The sequence below is a fragment of the Schistocerca gregaria genome, unplaced genomic scaffold (assembly GCF_023897955.1).
Source record: "Schistocerca gregaria isolate iqSchGreg1 unplaced genomic scaffold, iqSchGreg1.2 ptg000352l, whole genome shotgun sequence".
In the NCBI taxonomy this organism is placed as follows: domain Eukaryota; kingdom Metazoa; phylum Arthropoda; class Insecta; order Orthoptera; family Acrididae; genus Schistocerca; species Schistocerca gregaria.
Window position 1 is genome coordinate 4255042 of NW_026061812.1, and position 19418 is coordinate 4274459.

At 42.2% G+C, this 19418-nt stretch overlaps 1 non-coding gene across 1 annotated transcript; it reads left to right on the plus strand.

Annotated features, from left to right (window-relative positions):
* Positions 1-18908: 18908 nt before the first annotated feature.
* Positions 18909-18983, plus strand: Trnat-ugu (transfer RNA threonine (anticodon UGU)). The gene has a single exon. It is a non-coding gene; the product is annotated as a tRNA-Thr (tRNA).
* Positions 18984-19418: the final 435 nt, after the last annotated feature.

Below are 19418 nucleotides of genomic sequence, written 5' to 3' on the forward strand. Positions count from 1 at the left end.
TTCACATTCTCCCGTGCAACGTGGCTGCTAGTCCTCCCTTCATGCAAAATCGTAAGGTCCTAGCTCATGTCCAAGGCACCAAAGCTGGCTAAAAATTAAAAAATCGATCACTAAAACTTAAATTGTACTGCTATTTACTGGCTATTACATCAACTTAGAAGCTTATTCTGTGTACTACTATGGGGCTTTTAGTGTCTCCACATATCGCAGCACGCCACATAGTTTTGCACACGATAAATGTATCCGTTACAGAGAGAAGAGCGGGCAATGTGACGATCTGACATTAAGTCGATTCAAATAGCAAATGACGAAAACGGTTGGATATCTGTGGTTTGTATTACATATGAACACTTTTCACATTCTCCTGTGCAACGTGGCTGCTAGTCCTCCATTCTTGCAAAATCGTAAGGTCCTAGGTCATGTCCAAGGCACCAAAGACGACTAAAAATTTAAAAATCGATCACTAGAACTTAAATAATACTGCTCCTTACTCGCTATTACATCAACTTAGAAGCTTCTTCTGTGTTCTACTACGGGGCTTTTGGTGTCTCCGCATTCCGCAGCACGCGACCTAGCTTTGCACACGATAAATGTAACCGTTTCAGGGAGAAGTGCGGCTAATGTGACGATATGACATTAAGTAGAATCGATAGCAACTGACGAAAACGTGCGGATGTCTTAGGTTTTTACAACATATGAACATTTTTCACAATTTCCCGTGCAACGTGGCTGTAATTCTTAACTTCATGCAAAATCGTAACGTCCTAGCTCATGTCCAAGGCACCAAAGTCGTCTAAAAAGTCAATAATCGGTAGCTAAAACTAATATATTACGGTGTCTTACTGGCTATTACGTCAACTTAGAAGCTTCATCTGTGTTCTACTATGGTGCTTTTAGTGTCTCCGCATTCCGCATCACGCGACATAGCTTTGCACACGATAAACGTAACCGTTACAGAGAGAAGAGCGGCCAGTGTGACGATCTGACATTAAGTCGATTCAAAGACAAATGACGAAAACTGGCGGATTTCTCAGGTTCTTACTACATATGAACACTTTTCACATTCTCCTGTGCAACGTGACTGCTAGCCCACCCTGCATGCAAAATCTGTAGGTCCTAGCTCATGTCCAAGGCGCCAAAGCCGGCTAAAAAGCCAAAAATCTATAACTAAACTTGAATTGTACTGCTTCTTACTGGCTATTACATCGACTTAGAAGCTTCTTCTGTGTTCTACTATGGTGCTTTTAGTGTCTCCGCATTCCGCAGCACGCGACCGTTTCAGAGAGAAGAGGGGCCAATGTGACCATCTAACATGAAGCCGAATAGATAGCAAATGACGAAAACGGGCTGATTTCTTAGGTTATTACTACATATGCACACTTATGAAATACTCCCGTGCAACGGGGTTGCTAGTCCTCCCTTTATGCAAAATCTTAAGGTACTAGCTCATGTCCAAGGCACCGAACCCGGCTAAATATTCTATAACCTGTAACTAAAACTTGAATTGTACTGCTTCTTACTGTCTATTACATTAACTTAGAAGATTCTTCTGTGTTCTATTATGGTGCTTTTAGTGTCTCCGCATTTCGCAGCAAGAGACATAGCTTTGCACACGTTAAATGTAACGGTTTCAGAGAGAACAGCGGCCAATGTGACGATCTGACATTAAGTCGACTCGATAGCAAATGACGATAACGGGCTGATTTCTTAGGTTTTTACTACATATGAAATCTTTTCAGATTCTCCCATGCAACGTGGCTGCTAGTCCTCCCTTCATGCAAAATCTTAAGGCCCTTGCTCAAGTCCAACGCACCAAAGCCGGCTAAAAAGTCAAAAATCGGTAAGTAAACTTGAATGGTACTGCTTCTTACTGGCTATTACATCAACTTAGAAGCCTCTTCTGTGTTCTACTATGGTGCTTTTAGTGTCTATGCATTCGGAAGCACGCGACATAGCTTTGCACACGGTAAATGTAACCGTTTCAGAGAGAAGAGCGGCCAATGTGACGATCAGACATTAACTCGATTCGAAAGCAAATGACGAAAACGGTCGGATTTCTTTGGTTTTTACTACATATGAACACTCTCCACATTCTCCCATGCAAGGTGTTAGCTAGTCCTCCCTTCATGCAAAATCTTAAGGTCCTAGCTCATGTCAAAGTCACCAAAGCCCCCTAAAAAGGCAAAAATCGATAACTAAACTTTAATTGTACTGCTTCTTACAGGCAATTACATCAACTTCGAAGCTTCTTCTGTGCTCTACTAAGGTGCTTTTAGTGTCTCCGCATATCACAGCACGCGACAAAGATTTGCACACGATAAATGTAACTGTTTCAGAGAGAAAAGCTGCCAATTTGACGATCTGACATTAAGTCGATTCGATAGCAAATGACGAAAACGGGCAGATTTCTCAGGTTTTTACTACATATGAACAATTTTCACATTCTGCTGTGCAACGTTTCTGCTAGTCCTCCCTTCATGCAAAATCGTAAGGTCCTAGCTCATGTCCAAGGCACCGAAGCCGGCTAAAAAGTCAAAAATCGATAACTAAATTTTATTTGTACTGCTTCTTACTGGCCAATAAGTCAACTTAGAAGCTTCTTCTGTGTTCTACTACGGTGCTATTAGTGTCTCCGTATATCGCAGCACGCGACATAGCTTTGCACGCGATAAATGTAACCGTTTCACAGAGAAGAGCGGCCAATGTGACTATATGACATTAAGTTGATTCGATAGCAAATGACGAAAACGGGCGGATTTCTTAGGTTTTTACTACATATGAACACTTTTCACATTCTTTCGTGCAACGTTGGTGCTAGTCCTCCCTTCATGCAAAATCTTAAGGTCCTGCCTCATTTGCAAGGCGCCAAAGCCGGCTAAAAAGCCAAAAATCGAAAACTAAACTTTAATTGTACTGCTTTATACTGGCTATTACTTCAACTTAGAAGCTTCTTCTCTGTTCTACTATGGTTCTTTTAGTGTCTCCGCATTTCGCAGCTCGCGACATAGCGTTGCACAAGATAAATGTAACCGTTTCAGAGCGAAGAGCGGCCAATGTGACGATCTGACTTTAAGTCGATTCGATAGCAAATTTATTTATTTATTTATTTATTTTTTTATTTAACCTGACAAGATTAGGGCCATCAGTCCCTCTCTTACATCTAACCAGGCATTCTACTTATTTTACAGTCATATGTTGTAGTAGGCATGTCAAACTACATCTAATACAAAAAGTGAGATAAACAATTAGAAAGGTACACCTCGAAAAATACATTATTGAAGAGAAAGATTTCAGATAGGAGTGCTGGCAGCAGGGAGTGTGGGGGGAACTCATGGTGAAGGGAGGAGAGGTATAGAGGGACATGATGAAACATAATTAAGGAAAATATAAAGGAAAAGAAGACTGCGTGGCTAATAGAGATAGATGAAGAGGAAGGCATCTCAGAAGCAAGATAGGAGACGCTAGCTTTGCTATTTGACATATGAGAGGATTGGCCTTGCACATTAATTTTGTGGAGAATTTTCATGCGGATGATAGTAGGAAATGCTTCAACTTCTTCTTAAAAGCAACAGGAGATTGAATTTTCCTCAAGGTGAGGGGCAGTTTGTTCCAGAGGCGAACAGCGGCAACTGAGAAGGAGTTTGCAAAAGTTTTTGTTTTGTGAGTGGGCACAGCTAGGATACCAGATAAGAGCGACCTCGTGTTTCGATTATGATGGCATTACACGTTTTTAATCTCTGAAGCTAAGTACTGGGGTGCTTGCGCGACGAGGAGTCGGTGAAGTAGACATATAGTGTGGTAGTCACGCAGTTTGTCCGGCCGCAGCCACCCTAGCTCGGAGTATGAAGCACTAACATGATCATATCGGCGAATGTTGCAGGTGTAACGCACACAGGCATTCATGGTTAGCTCTAGCCGTCTTTTGTTTTCACTACTCATGCCTTGTTGAATCACATCACAATAGTGGAGGTTCGGTAGAACGAGTGCTTGCACGAGCTGGCGTTTCAAGTTCTGTGGGAATATGTTCCGAAACTTTTTGAGAGCATAGAGAGAAGCAGACGTCTTTCGGCACATTGCGACTGTATTCTCCGCCCAGTTGAGATGCTCGTCCAAAGTTACACCCAAGTTTTTCACTGTTTTCTGATATGGTATTGGAGTACCTTCGAGCAGAATAGGAGGCAGCCGTTCGCGGAAACCTGAACTTATTAATTTCTGATGGGCTATTAAGATTACTTGCGTCTTTTTTGCGTTTAATTTAAGCCCCTGGTTTTTCGCCCATGTCACTACTGAAGACAGATCATCATTCATCAGAGCGATTGCAGTGTTTACGTCTTCAGGTCTGACGCTTAGGTAGAGCTGGAGGTCGTCGGCATATGTTTACAGGAGGACAAAACCGACGAAAACAACAGTGGTCCTAAGACTGATCCTTGTGGCACTCCCGAAGAAACATGTTTCGAGGAAGATTTTTCATTTGCGCAGACAACACATTGCTGTCTGTCTTTTAAGTAGCTTTCAAACCATCTCATTGCACTATCAGAGAAATTAAGCTGTTGCATTTTTCTGAGTAATATGTCAAAGTTAACAGTGTCAAAAGCTTTGCTGAAGTCCAGTAGCGTCAATATTGTTGCCTTTCGATTGTCGATGGCATATTTCAGGCCATCAGTTACTTTAATTAGAGCAGTGCTTGTGCTGTGATGTTTACGGAAACCAGATTGAAATTTGTCATATAGACTGAATTCATGCAAGTGTTCAGTGATTTGGTCATGAACAATATATTCAAGTGCTTTGGAAACAGCTGGCTGTATGCTAATTGGTCGGTAATCACTAGGCAGTTGCGGGTTTTCGATCTTAGGGATGGGTCGAATTATGCTTCTTTTCCATGCAGTGGGGTATATTCCGTTCACGAGGGAAAAATTAAATATGTCAGTTAAGACAGGTACTAAGATATCGGCAACATTCTTAATCACGGTTATACCGATAATGTCGTTGCCTATTGCATCAGAAGAGATTCTCATTATTGCTATTCTTGCCGTATTTGTTGTTACATGTTTTAGATGGAAGGTATCGTTGTTAGTTATCCTGTTTGGCGATTCTTGTGGGCGGTAATTATCAGCCATGCTGGTAATCAGAGGTGCAGAGAAGAATTCATTTAATTCGTTAGCTGACACATGAAAAGTAGTTTCCGATTTTGCCTTTCCGTCCCCCAAGCTACGGAGATTCTTCCATAGAGTCGTGGGTTTCAGATCGCTGCATACAAGGGAGTGAGCGTGCCTGATTTTGGCATTGCGAATGCATTGTTTCACTCTGTTCCGTAGCTTTCTATATTCTTCGAAACGCTCGGTTTTCGGATCTGCCTTGAAACGCCTGTGGGCAGCATCATTATTAGTCATCCTTTGACGTAATTCAGCTGTCAGCCATGGAGCAGGAGATTTTCTTACACGGACTGTGTGCGCAGGTGCATGTTTGTCATAGAGGGCAAAGAGTTTATCACCAAGTTCATTAATTTTGCCGTCGATTGAAGGTTCTCTGATTATTTGATCCCATGAGGTTTCTGAGCAATCGGCTGTTAGAGCGTCAAGGTCAATACTTTTCATGTTCCTACAAGTTATGTAACGCGTAAAGTCAAAAATCGATAAATAAATTTGAATTGTACTGCTCCTTACTGGCTGTTACATCAACGTAGAATCTTCTTCTGTATTCTACTATGGTGCTTTTTGTGTCTCCGCATATCGCAGCACGCGACATAGCGTTGCACACGATAAATGTAACCGTTTCAGAGTGTAGAGCAGCCAATGCGACGATCTGACATAAACTCGATTCGATAGCAAATGACGAAAACGGGCCGATTTCTTATGTTTTTACTACATATGAATATTTTTCACATACTACCGTGCAACGTGGCTGCTAGTCCTCCCTGCATGCAAAATCTTAAGTTCCTAGCTCATGTCCAGTGCCCCAAAGCCGGCTAAAAAATACAAAATCGATAACTTGAATTGCACTGCTTCTTACTGGCTAGTACATCAACTTAGAAGTTTCTTCTGTGTTCTACTATGGTGCTTTTAGTGTCTCCGCATTCCGCAGTACACGACATAGCTTTGCACACGATAAATGTAACCGTTTCAGAGAGAAGAGCGGCCAATGTGACCATTTGACATTAAGTCGATTCGATAGCAAATGACGAAAAGGGGCGGATTTGTTAGGTTTGTACTACATATGAACACTTTTCTCATTGTCCCCTGCAACGTGGCTGCTAGACCCTGCATGCAAAATCTTAAGGTCCTAGCTCATGTCCAAGGCTCCAAAGAAGGCTAAAAAGTAAAAAATCGATAACTAATCTTGAATTGTCCTGCTTCTTACTGGCTATTACATCAACTTAGTAGCTTCTTCTGTGTTCCACTATGGTGTTTTTAGTGTCTCCGCATATCGCAGCAAGCGACATAGCCTTCCACATGATAAATGTAACCGTTTCAGAGAGTAGAGCGGCCAATGTGACGATGTGACATTAAGTCGATTCGGTAGCAAATGACGAAAACGGTCGGATTTGTTGGATTTTTACTACATATGAACACTTTTCACATTCCCCCGTGCAACGTGGCTGCTAGTCCTCGTTGCATGCAAAATCTTAAGGTCATAGCTTATGTCCAAGGCACCAAAGCCGCCTAAAAATTGAAAAATCGATAACTAAACTTAAATTGTACTGCTTCTTACTGGCTATTACATCAACTAAGAATCTTCTTGTGTTCTACTATAGTGCTTTTAGTGTCTCCGAATATCGCAGCACGCGTCATAGCCTTCCACACGATAAATGTAACCGTTTCAGAGAGTAGAGCTCCCAATGTGACGTTCTGTCATTAAATCGATTCGATAGCATATGACGAAAACGGGCGGATTTCTTAGGTTTTTTCTACATATAAATAGGTTTCAAATACTCCCGTGCGACGTGGCTGCTAGTCCTCCCTGCATGCAAAATCTTAAGTTCGTAGTTCATGTCCAAGCCCCAAAGCCGACTAAAGAGTCAAAATCGATAACTTGAATTGTACTGCTTCTTACTGGATATTACATCAACTTAGAAGCTTCTTCTGTGTTCTACTATGGTGCTTTTAGTGTCTCCGCATATCGCAGCACGCGACATAGCCTTCCACACGATAAATGTAACCGTTTCAAAGTGTAGAGCGGCCAATGTGACGATCTGACATAAAGTCGATTCGATAGCAAATGACGAAACCTGGCGGACTTCTTAGGTTTTTACTACATATGATCACTTTTCACATTCTCCCGTGCAACGTGGCTGCTAGTCGTCCCTGCATGCAAAATGGTAAGGACCTAGCTGATATCCAAGGCACCAAAGAAGGCTAAAAAGTCAAAAATCGATAAATAAACTTAAATTCTACTGCTTCTTACTGGCTATTACATCAACTTAGAAGCTTCTTCTGTGTTCTACTATGGTGCTTTTAGTGTCTCCGCATATCGCAGCACACGACATAGCTTTGCCCACGATAAATGTAACCGTTTCAGAGAGAAGAGCGGCCATTGTGGCGATCTGGTATTTCGTCGATTCGATAGTAGATGCCGAAAACGGGAGGATTTCTTAAGTTTTTACTACATATGATCAGTTTTCACACATTCTCGTGTAACGTGGCTCCCAGACCTCGTTTCATGCAAAATCGTAACGTCGTCAGTCATATCCCTGGCGCCATAGGCGTCTAATAAGTCAATAATCGATAGCTAAAACTTGAATTGTACTGCTTCTTACTGGCCGATTACATCAACTTAGAGCCGGCCGCGGTGGTCAAGAAGTTCAGGCGCTCAGTCCGGAACCGCGGGACTGCTACGCTCGGAGGTTCGAATCCTGCTCGGGCATGGATGTGTTTAATGTCCTTAAGTTAGTTAGGTTTAAGGAGTTCTACGCTCTAGGGGACTGATGAAAACAGATGTTAAGTCCCATAGTGCTCAGAGCCATTTGAACCAATAACTTAGAAGCTTCTTCTGTGTTCTATGGAGTTGCTATTAGTGCCTCCGCATGCCGCAGCCAGGGTCATAAGTTTCCAGACGATAAATGTAACTGTTTTATAGAGAAAAGCATCCAATGTGACGATATGTCATTACGTCGATTCGACGGCAATTGACGAAAACGGGACGATTTCTTAGGTTTTTACAACACATGAACACTTTTCCAATTCTATCGTGTAACGTGTCTTCCAGACTTCGTTTCATGCCAAATCTTAAGGTCGTCGGACATGTCTGAGGCACCAAAGCCGGATAATAAGTCAATAATCGATTACTAAAACTTGAATTTTACTGCTTCTTACTGGCTGATTACATCAACTTATAAGTTTCTTCTGTGTTGTACTGTGTTGCTATTAGTGCCTCCGCATACCGCAGCACACAAAGTAAGTTTGAAGACGATGAAGGTAACCGCTTCACAGAGAAATTTGAAATTCTGTGTCTGTGTCTATTGCCTGCTCATATTGTTTAAAGCAGGTTGCTCTAAATGCCCAGTGGATCTGATTCCATTGATACCTATTCTAAACAATCTCGGATTGGTAAAGACCAAGCTCTGCTTATACTTATAGTCTGGGAAGTTGACAATAAAATATGATGGTTCAAGATGTCCACTGAGTATTCCCATATACACTGAAGTTAGCTTTGAACAACAAATTATTAATTGGCCACCTACTCTTGACTCAATATCTACTAAGATCTTTCACTAGTGAAGGAGGTGACGACGTTGTTATGTCCACTAGAGGCTTCTGTAGTTTGCTGAAAATGATGTGATATAATTGTGCCTTGTGATTTTCTGTGGAGTTCCAGAGTAAGTTCTATACTGGTGCAGGACATTCATTCGTGCTGTTCTCATTCGAGGCAATCCTGGATTCTGAATCTCAAGCACCAGAGGATTATAAACAGCAATGCAACCTCTGTCTTCCTGGCTGTGCACTATTTCAAAGTGCTCTGGTTGACAGTCTCTTCTCATTGTGCAGTGCTTGTAGATTATTGTAAATGGATTATCTGCATTATTTAGAACATCTCATTCTAAACTTTCTAAAGAACGAGACTTTTCTGTCATGACCACTTTTTGTGTGAGGTGATAAATACCAGGAATTTGATTGCATTTTGAGAACCTAATGGTAACTAACATTATTGTCTATGTAAATTAATGGAACTGGATTTTTCCTGAGGTCAGCAGTTTTCCGAAGGTCGTCGTTTTTCCCGAGGTCGTCGTTTTTCCCAAGGTCGGCGTTTTTCCCCGAGGTCGGCGTTTTCCCCCGAGGTCGGCGTTTTTCCCCGAGGTCGGCGTTTTTGCCCCGAGGGCGGCGTTTTTCCCCGAGGTCGGCGTTTTTGCCCTAAGGTCGGCGTTTTTCCCCGAGGTCGACGTTTTTTCCCGAGGTCTGCGTTTTTGCCCCGAGGTCGGATCAAAGATTTTTTTTCCCGAGGTCTAGAAATCTATCGATATATTGAAAATCCAAAGTATTTTCATGTATGTAGACTATACTGTTATGTCATGTCATCTTGAAACATTTATCCGACCACTAGATAATGGTATTTATCAAGATAGCGATATATTTCGTTATATCTATTTATTTCGATAATCGTTTTCTTATGGGTACAGATTTATTTTGAGACGTCCATACTTTTCCCATTATCGATTCAATTCGATATATCGACTTACGTAGATGCGCACATTAAATCATGATATCGATTTATTTCGAGATATATATCTATATTGAGGAGTCTATTTATTTCGAGATATCGATTGATTTAGAGTATCCGTTATATCGAGATATCGATTTATTTTGATATACCGACACAATTAAGGTTGTCTATATATTTCCAGGTATCGATATATTTCCATGTATTTGTGTACTACAGATATCGATTCTTATCGAGATATCGATATAATTCAAGGTACCTCCATATCTCTAGTAATCCATAAATTTCTAGATATCGCTATTTTGAGAGATATCTTTATATTACGTGGTACCAATATATTTCGAGATATCGATATATTTCTGTACCTCAATTTATCTCCATATGTCGACTAGCATCGAGATTTCGGTCTATATGGTAAGCCGAAATGCGTCTAGATGTCGATATACTTCGGGATATCGACTCATTTCGGTGTAGCGGTTTTTTGGAGGTGTCGATTTATTTCGAGGTTTCGATTTATTTCACGGTGTCGATTTATTTCGAGGTTGCGATTTTTCGAGGTTGCGATTTATTTCGAGGTGGCGATTTATTTCGAGGTGGCGATTTATTTCGAGGTGTGGATTTATTTCGAGGTGTCGATGTATTTCTAGGTGACGATATATTTCGATGTTACTTGTCGACTGCATCAGCTTAGAACCTATTTCGTACAGAGTGGTGCGACTGCATACCTCAGCAGGCGACATTGATATCCAGACGATGAATTTTACCGTTTCCGAGAGAAAAGCGTGCGATGTGATGAATTGGCACTACTTCATTATGAAAACAAATGACGAAAATGTGAGGTTTTCTTCGGTTTTTCTGCCACTGCTGCCAACTTTCAGCCCACCCCCTCCTCCCCTTCCCCAGTCGTGGCGATCAGCTTTTGTAATGGAAATGGACACAGGAAAGTAATAACGTTCCATGAAATCCCATTCTAGGGACGTTCAAGGGTAAATGTTCCAGACGGTTTATTTGCATTAAGACACGCATACTGCGCATCTACAATGTCACATCTGCCAGATCGTTTCTATCGTCAACAGTGGAAAACAAAACAGCGTACTGAAGAAGCCATAGTGAGACGCGGTTTTTGGTAGACGAAATATTAGGAATACTCTAGCCATTGATAATGATGATCTAATGAGAATTCTGTTATTGTTTTGAAAGATGCATTTAAATATGCATTGAACGTAGCTCCAAATTATTTTGAGAATTATAATTGCGGTATTATGAATCTACATTGGAGATTTTGTAATGCAAAACATTTCGATTTGAGAATACTTTACGTGATAGTACGGCATTGACCTTGTGTGTCATTAGGGTAAAGTTAATTTGCCGCCATTCACATAAAATTTATCCGCCATTAACATAAAATCTATTTTTCAGCGTACTGCAATAAGGACTCACTTCAGATGATTGGACAATTAAAGAGAACTCAAACCGTTATTTTAATAGTATTCGTAGGTCCATTGCAGCATTTTCCGTGGACAGTCCCTGAGCCTAGACTGTCAGTTTTATGTAGGGAGTACTACTTTAAAAAAGCACTCCGTGTTCAGGTCACAAGTGGCCAATCAGGACCATCCGACCGCCACGTCATTCTCACTGAGGGTGGAGGAGGAGCTGGCTCTCCCACTCGTTGTGGTAGTTTCCTTTGACTGGAGCCGCTACTATTCGGACGAGTAGTTCCTCAATTGGCATCGGAAGGCTGAGTGCAACCCGAAAAATGCCAACAGCGCATAGCGGCCCATATGGTCACCCATCCAAGTGCCGACCACGCCCGAAAGTGCTAAACTTCAGTTATCTGACGGGAACCGGTGTATCCACTGCGGCAAGGCCATTGCCCCTACCACTTTTTATGATATTTTTGATCGTAGTTCAGGTCTGATGGCTGGGAAGAATGGACGTTTACCATGTTATGCACATTTATATTTTCACTACGTCGACACAGCTGGTCCAATTACGACCACAGGTGATGGTAGCCATAATGATCGTGCCAAGCATCCCGTGTACATTAGTTACACCCAAGTGTGTGGGCATCACAGCATTCGTGACATTTAAATTTGTTACTTCTTTGCTACTATATTCGCAATAAATTTTGCAGACAGTATCCGCATATGACGCTGAATGTACCTACAAAATTATATCATTGTACGACACATGTTTCGGGAGATACGTCATAAAAACTCAGGACAAGGCCAGACGCTGCATAGTACGGACGTGGACGCACAGCTCTAAATAAATGCCTGGTCAACACCAAGCTTTTCCGCTAGTCATCTATAAAGATAAAAAATCCCCAATATTGTCTACCAGCGTATTTTTGAAAAACCTTTATTTTGTCATCCATTTTTTTCCTGTAAAAATCGTAAAAGCCGTGCATCATTGTGTTTTTAAAAAGCGTTTCTTATTGTCATCTCTTTTTATGTATTTTAAACCATCTATCGCTTGTGTAACCTGTGGCTACAAGTCCATTCCCTTTATGGTGTAATCGAAATAATAAACAACGCAAAAAAGTGTGGGTCAATTTCTTCCTCATTTTTCGGAACTTCTGATAATAGTAAATCGTTGGCTCTTTGAGGGCGTGGTAGGTACATACAAGAGATTAGTGTAAGATTAGAATTTGGGTTAGATGCAGTGCCAGAAGGTTCTGTTTCTATCTGGCTAGCTTCAGAGTACTTCCCCATCTACTAAGTGTTGCGTTTCATTGTGAATGGTGTGTTCTGTGCTAGGTCTACCCTTTTACTGCACAATGCTGTTCCTTCGATGCTATTAAAACCAGGATGTTATCAAAATATATGCACAGTGGCAGACTGGAGTCTGCAGAAATATTTCCAGTGGTGGGGAGGGGGGAAGGCGGGTCGGGGCTGGAGTGCATGATTCTGAAACTGGCACTCTGTGTACAAATCAGCTGGTCAGTTACGAGGTGCATCAAGCTACAAGACCCTAACTCTATAAGCGCTACAACTGGCCAAAGCTAAGGTTTATCAGTATTGTGGAGAATTCTTAGCTGGAAGAGTATACTGTAACGAATAAAAACTCTTTACTCCAGATTCCAGGGAGGGTTGGGGGCGATGGGTGAAAGTGCCCTTTTGCCTATCCTCCCCTCCCGACCTTCTCCCCTCCCCCTCCCCTTCACCTTCGCAGACGCCAATGGCTGGCCCGTTCATTTTGAGAACATCAGAGCTCCAGTAACCTTTCTGAGAAACTGTTCTTGTTGTCCTTGTGCGTCAATCTTACCACTCAGAACACCAGTGGGAATGTTGGTTATCGCTGAAATAACTGGTTTTCGGCTTTTATCAGTTTCCCAACCCTTCTTTAAGCTAATTGTTAAAGCCCGTCACAATACCAGTTCTTGTAATAACCGATTTTCAGTCTTTTATTTACATTATTTTCTCTAGTAAACGTAGAAATCAAACAAAGATTAAACAATTTTTACTTTCTCAGTTTCTTGATAAATGGAATCAAAATGTCAAATTAAATACCCTTATGATGACCTGCAGCCATTCAGAACGAAATTAGAATTATATTAATACCGTCAGCTGCTCACGTGTGTCGATATATATCAACGACGACAGGTGACAATGTGTGCACGTCTGGGACTCGAACCCGGGATCTCCTGCTTACATGGCAGGTGCTCTGCCCATCTGAGCCACCGAGGGCACAGACGATAGTGTGACTGCAGGTACTATCTCGCGCACGCCTCCCGCGAGACTCACATTCTCACCTTGCATGTCCACACACTACATTCGTAGTGTCCCACACCGACACACTCATTACTCGTGGAACACATTCTTACCAAGTCCAGTTCGGGGAATACGTGTGCATCTTCACAGAAGAAGGTCATGGCTGGTATTGCCAGAACCATATACTTATATTGATATGGACATGTCTTCCACGAGGAATGAGTGTGTTGGAGTGGGACTCTACGACTGTAGTGTATGGACATTCAAGGTGAGAATGTGAGTCTCGCAGGAGGCGTGCGCGAGATAGTCCCTGCAGTCGAACCATACACTGTGTCCTCTGTGCCTCAGATGGATAGAGCGTCTGTCATTTTAGCAAGAGATCCCGGGTTCGAGTCCCGGTCGCGGCACACATTTTCACTTGTCCACGTTGATATTTATCAACGCCCGCGAGCAACTGACGGTATTAATATAATTCTAATTTCTTTAAATTAAATAGTCAAATAAAACTTTGTCCGATCTTCGCTGCTGGCGAGTGCTTCTATACTACAGAAAACTGGCAATATTATCCTACTGATTATAGTTTTTAGAAGCTCTGCTCAAAAATTATATTGTAATCGGTTATCACAGCACTATGCAGGCATTACGTATAGTCCAGCGATAAAGAGTGAAAACTGCGGCAGGAGAACTCTCTTTTTCGTTTTAATTTCTCTGTTTTTAAGGGCTAAAAGCAGATAACGGCATACTACGTAGACACAGCAGCAGATCAGGCACTTTCTACTTTTATCCAGAACTATGAATGATTTGTTAAATTTTAACTTTTTTCCTTGTATGATGTCGCAAGTCGACCAAATCGACCATTGTGCTTCAGACGTACTGCATATCGTAAAATACTTCCAGGCTTCCAGATGGTGCCATTCTGCGTTACAACTGACGTTCGACAACAGCGAGAAACTGTGTCCAGTCTCGCGCTCTGCTTGTATAACAGGCACACTATTGTCTCGGCAATGTTGGACCAATCCATTTGTTGCTCGTTTCTATCAGCAGTGTTATTAAAGTGGCATACATAACTTTTCCCATTTTTTTCTGTAATAACGCCGTATTTCAGTGCTATGGAAATCTTACGAATAAAAATTACTCGTCTTTTTTTAAAAAGGTTTATTTGAAAACTAAAAATTTTACTACGACATCTGTGGCTAATTGATATATCTGTTTTTACGTGGTTATCAGGAAAAAATGAAAAGATACTTGTTATAACCGAGAGCAAACAAATACCGAAAGACATCGGTTATTCAGAACTAAAATACCCATGTCGTTTTAACTGATCGGTTTTTCTATCTATAAACTGCAGTGTCGCCATAGAAAAGTGTGTCGCTCCATCAATGTCCATAGCAACTTTGAGATATGTGTTTATGCGCAATATCGGCAAATGGAAACACGAAGAGGTAATAAGCACCTGAGCGATAGAATTTATTTCACAGTCAGAAAAGTCGAGTGACAGGCAAGACTGAATCACTGTAATAGAAATTATATGGAAAGCTGTGTAAAGGAAAATTTCCAGTTCTTTCGTGGATTCCAAAATTGAAGCAAATTCCGGGACACCAAGGTGACATAGTCTTATACGGATAGTATTCCATGACTAACGTAATTGGCCCATATACTGTACTGGTATACGGATAATATTACACGACTAACGTAATTTACCTGAAATAATTTACAAACATGTTACTGTAACATTCGCTACTACTCATTACGCTAATTCACCTTCAGCCATTAAGCGCAAATCTCAGTTATGATACGTGCGCCAAACAAAAATTTATCAACCTAGTAACTCAAGACAACTACAAACGATCATTGTGTGCAAAATAAATAGAACACTTCATAAGAAGAACATGACGGGTTTGAATCATTCCCACCGCAAAGGATGAAAAATTCAGGCTCGCACACAAGACCACTTGATAACTAACCAGAAATTCAGATTAGTTGTAGCTTCGGTGACAATCGCCTTTTTTACATTTTCCCCGTAAACTAGATAATTATGAAACGTAAGCAACTACTGTAAAATATCTGCGGCAACGGCCTTGCCGCGGAGGTTGCATCGGTTCACGTGGGATCACCGAAGTTAAGTGCGTTGTCGGGCGTTGAAGGCACTTGGATGGGTGATCATCCAGGCCGCCATGCGCTCTTGCCATTTCTCGGGGTGCACTCAGCCTCATGATGCCAATCGAGGAGCTACTCGACCCAATAGTAGCGGCTCCGGTCAAAAAATACCAACATAACGACCGGGAGAGCAGTGTGCTGACCCCCGCCCCTCCTGTTCGCATCCTCCACGGATGATGACACGGCGGTCGGATGGTGCTGTCCCAGTAGGTCACTCGTGGCCTGAAGACGGAGTGCTTACAAAGCAAACTACTCTCCAGTGGATGGTCGTACTACTGAGACCTTGATGCCTGGCATCAATAACAGATGGCAGCACAAGAGGTTGGCTTACGCCTACTGCCGAATTTTGCGATCTGTCGTAAGCCTGCGTAAGCACGTAGGGCCTTCCGTCTTAAGTGCAAGCATATCCATTGCGTTTTCTGTCAAGCGACTTGAGTGGAATATTTCATTATTTCTGAAATTTTATAGAAATGTTTTTCGTTGTATATCCTCACCATCGGTACTGAATTTACTGTAAAATTATTTGCTCACTTTTCGGAACTTCCGTTCATAGTAAATCGATACTATTTGAAGCCGTGGTAGACACGAGTCTAGTGTGCTTCACCTTCAGCACCTTCTGTGTCAGTCTCGGTTAATATGTCGCTGATTTCACAACGAACAGTTCGTTGTCTACTGAGTATACTGTCTGTTGCACGACACTATCCCTCCCACGCTGCTAAATGTAGGTCGTCGGCAAAATATGACTGCAGTGGAACAAGGGCGTCTGCAGAAATTTCCCCAGGAGGTGGTGGTGGCATTGGTAGTGGTGTGTGTGTGTGTGTGTGTGTGTGTGTGTGTGTGTGTGTGTGTGTGTGTGTGTGTGTGTGGAGGACTATTACTATGAAACTCACACAGTCCAGACCGCCAAGGAAAATAAACCTTGAGATTTGGAAAGAGTGTTGATCTTATACCGCTTATACTGCATATTTCAAAATTCCACCTCTAAGGGGGAGACGCAGGACATGAAAGGATTTCTGAATCATGTAGCTATTAAGGTAATTTTGAAGCTAGGCATACGAACATTTGTATCTGGTTTCTAGGTCAGAAATAAAGAAATATGTGTTCCAGTATCTTTGGGAATTTAATCTCTATGAGGTGAAATAGTGGATGAACATTTTATTTTGAGATAAATAATTATGGAAGAACTATGAAAGTATTTTTAAGGCTACATCCACGAAAATTGGTATTTGACTTCAAGGCTACAGATAAGAAAATACGTGTTTCAGTGTTTTTGGAAGTTCAACCCCTAAGGGGATGAAATAGAGTGAGCTGGTGCGTTTCTGGCGCCAGTTTCCGTCGATCGTTGTTTCGATCTTTGAGTCGCGGTCCAGAGGACACTGCTCCCTAAGCGACTGTAGTAGTTCTCTGTGCAGCCCAACATCGGGCTTACCACGCTTACACTGGACACAGTTGCCAACAAATCGCCTGCCATCGCGATATAGGTTGGGCCAAAACATGTATTCCTGAACTCTGTTCAAGGTCTTGAAGAACCCCAAATGACCCCCGTCCGCCGACTCGTGGAAATATCTGAGTGCCATGCTAACTCGTTCCTGTGGAATACAGACCTTCACTTGGCCACGGTTGGCTCCCCCTTTACACAAGAGGCCCGCACGAAGGCAACAGCTAGTGACGACGTCGCCATCCACAAACTGCTGCATATTCGGTCCCCACCCGGCGTCCTCGGCCTGTTTGCCGGCTAAGTCGAAGAAGAAGCCGGGTGTCTCGGAGAGAAGGAAATTCACCCCCAGATCCGGCTCCACGTTTCTGAAAATGGTTCATTATGAAAGCATATCTGACAATTCGTATTCGGCTAATCTGTTACAATTTTTAAAAACTACGTGTTTCACTGGTTTTTAACTTCGAGCATAAGGGGATGAAAATTTTAATGAAATATTTATTGCGTTATATTAAAATATTTTAAATCTGCATCTACGAAAACCGGTATTTCACTTCTCAATTAGATATAAAGAAATATGCGTTATACAAACAAGAATACAAACGGCTTGATTAACAAAAACCTTGGACCCCAGCTGTCAGCATTGCTTTTTGGTCATTCAGCAAAAGACCATGCTTCAACGGCGTTAAGTTTAGAAAAGTTTAGAAAGTGTTGCAGTTTATAAAAGACATAAAAAAAACGATTAAAGAAAAAATGCTTTGCAGACCATGAACGGTCTAAGTAAGTAAAGAAGCGGATGATAAGCTAGCTCTTTATGCAAATAAGTTGGTCAGTTTAAGTTCCGAGACATGTCATGCAGCAGGAACGGAATCCTATAGTTGCTACGATTGGCTAAAGGAAAAGTTTTGCAGAATCACGCGAAATCACTTCTGCAAGTGGCTGAGAATCTCGTAATGAATAAAAATTCTGTACTGAGAATTCCAAGGTGGGAGAGGCGAGATTCCTCCCCCCCCCCCTTCCCCCTTCTCAGAATCCTATCCTTCTTTACCTACAGCAAAAAATAAATAAATAAATAAAACTAGAGAAATTTCTACTGTGAAACTATTTGCATACAAGAGAACGGCCATTAAAATTTAACTCTTAAAAGTTTTAAGCCCTGCCCCGTTCGAAAATTCAATTTCTTTGCAGTTGCATTTTTTAAAGGTGTACTTGTCTAGACTCCTGGAACGGAAAGGTTTTTTTTTTTTTTAATCCGTGCTTTACAAAAGTTTCTACAGTCCATTGTTTGAAGCAGTGTCACGGCTGCCATGAGCCGCGCGGGGTACCCGCCATGTGTCCAACGCCTTGTCACGGTTCGCGCGGCTCCCCCCGTTGGAGGTTCGAGTCCTCCCTCGGGCATGGTTGTGTGTGTGTTGTCCTTAGCATAAGTTACTGTAAGTAGTGTGCAAACATACGGACTGATGGTTCAAATGGCTCTGAGCACTTTGGGACTTAACATCTGAGGTCATCAGTTTCCTAGAACTTAGAACGACTTAAACGTAACTAAATTAAGGACATCACACACATCCATGCTCGAGGCAGGATTTGAACCTGCGACCGTAGCGGTCGCGTGGCTCCCGACTGAAGTGCCTACAACCGCTCGGCCACATCGGCCGGTCTATCACGTATTCTAGAAGAGCTGCACGGTCGTCAGTGGCGCCTGTTCTTTCTAGAACAGTTACTATCTTCATATCTATGGTTAAACGTCACCCAGCCATTGACCTTCGTCTGTGCGAATGCGCACAGGCTACCGGAAATCTTACGGGAATCGTCACCTTAGTGTGAGCCAGTAATGAGTGGATGGACAAATACCTATTAAGTACATTACGTAATCGGATTGTGGGCGGTTCGGGGTGTGAGTCTCACGGGAAGCGTGCGAGGGATAAATTCCTGCAGTCGTGCTGTTCATTTGTGCCCTCGATAGCTCAGATGGATTGAGCGTCTGCCTTGTAAGCAGGAGATCCTGGGTTCGAGTCCCAGTAGCGGCACACTTTTCAGCTGTCCCCATCGAAGTATATCAACAACACCTGTCGGCAGCTGAGGGTTTCAATTAATTATCAGTTGTGTAGGTGATTCGATGAACCCTTTGCCAGGCACTTAAATGTGTTTTGCAGGGTATCCATATAGATGTAGATGATAACTCGTCCCGTGTCGCAAGTGCTCAAAAGGATTCATACTGCAAAATGCATGCAAACATACTCACCGAAAATACGGACGAATATCAAGTGCAGGCTGCCGAGTGCTGCATATCCAGCTTAGACAGATCGGCTTTTCCTGCCAAGAAGAACAGGAAGTTGCTGTCTAGGAACAATCAGAGGTAGAGGAAGGGCTGATAAATACTCCTTGAATTGCAGACTAAACGTAAATAACGAAAATACATTTTTGGTAAAAATTGGTCAAAACATAATCGTTTGCCCTCCGTA